Source organism: Chaetura pelagica, unplaced genomic scaffold (assembly GCF_000747805.2).
Source record: "Chaetura pelagica isolate M959 unplaced genomic scaffold, ChaPel_1.0 scaffold47, whole genome shotgun sequence".
Taxonomy (NCBI): Eukaryota; Metazoa; Chordata; class Aves; order Apodiformes; family Apodidae; genus Chaetura; species Chaetura pelagica.
Genome location: NW_009954140.1, coordinates 3,967,203 through 3,969,064, shown reverse-complemented (window position 1 = coordinate 3,969,064; position 1,862 = coordinate 3,967,203).

The following is a 1,862-nucleotide window of genomic DNA, read 5'->3' as shown; positions in this document are numbered from 1 at the left end:
AATGGTTATCCACAATCTAACCTTCCAGTAGAAAAGCAAAGTTCTATAATCCCTATCTACATTCTCCCTTCATTGACATAATATTTAAATATATGATACACATCCCTACAGACACTGAACTTTAAAGCTGACTTCACAACGTGTTATCATAACTGAAAGAGGAAAAAAATGTTGATTTCTCATTTTCATTTTTAACAGGCAGCATATAATCAACATTTTTTATTATATATCTACTATTCTGATTGTCTCGAATAGCTATCTTTAGCCATCTTTAAAAATTCATGGCTAAAAATTTCCTTTACACTTGGTATTTTAGGTTTTTAACCAAACAAAGGTAAAGTAACTTCAATAAGCTCATCTGAAGGTCAAATAAATGCATTTTTCTTTTATGAAAAGTAACTCACTATCCCAGTTTTCTCATTAACACGTGCCTAAGCCAATATGCCTAAGCCAATATACAGTAGAAATGTAAACAAGATTTTTCATATATTATAGGACAGAGTTCTGTGTGTTCCCCTCCATTCTTAAAATTTGATTTTCAGTATCAATATAGAAACATAAAGGAATATTGATTTTTCAATACAATTTTCACTTAAACCACTTTCCCTTTCAGGACATTTATATAAAAACTTATTACAACAACATATCTTCCCAAAAATGAAGGAACACAAGTATGAATATATTTGCAGTTATCCTGATAAAAATCTGTGACATATGACTCTTCTTTAATAATGACCTTGCAAAATATTACCCCATTCATCCAGCCATTTCTTTTTCTGCCAAAAATAAGTCCCTATTTTCAATCAGAATAGGGAAAGGCAAGTAGATTTTGCATTTTCATACACATTTGTATATTAATTCATGGAGTATTCTATTAACGTTAAAGACACTCGGCTGAACACTTAACATTTCTGCAATTGGAAATACGTTCTTATGTATTCATAAGCTCTTTATTCAAGGATCTTTTCTAGATACAACTAAAAATTACATTCATTTCCATTTCACTAACATTTTGGGCTACAGTGAATTTTACAAATCTACTATTTGCTTCACCAGTAATACAATAGTTAATTGATGTTTTCCTCATGTACATTCTGTTTTCCTCTTAAGGGACTGAAAAGAGAGGATTTCGTGAACTCTGCTGTACTTTTGATTTCCTCACTTCCTGGCTGACATATAACCAAAATTCCTTTGACTGCAAGCCTCAGCAGAGCTGTGTGTTTATTCCCAAAGAAGCATTTATACACAGATCTCATCCTAGCTGACCTGGCCAGCATCATTTGAAAGATACATTATCCAGCCCTTCTTCTCCAACATGGCACCATGCAAAAGAAAAACATTTTTATGCATCAGTTGTCTTATGATGGCACTTTTGATAAATACTGAACTAGTCTGTCTGAGAATAAGCTGAGTTTTAGAGACCCAGCAGTGGCAAACTGTACTGCGAAGGCCACACAATTTCTTTGGTTAATTTGAATACTTGGCGAACACTTCAGAGGACATAACTGACCCTAAGCAATAACCTGTGGATTAAGTGGAGCTACAAGAAGCCAGGACTGGGCTGTCTGCACAACTGGGCTGAACTGAGTCACAATTATCAGTATTTCAGAGTGTAATTTAAAAACCTCTGATGTCACGGTGCATGGGACAGAGTGATAGATAAAAATCCAAACAGAGAAAACCAGTCTGTGGACAACATATGGAAAATAATCCACTCAGGCTCTCAGACTTCATTTTAATTTCATTTATAACCATACACGCATGCACAAACATGCACATTTACTGGGTATTTGCACCACCAACTTCAGACCTCAATCCAGGTGCTCTAACCATTTTTTGAAGGCACTCAACTCTTCCTGCTG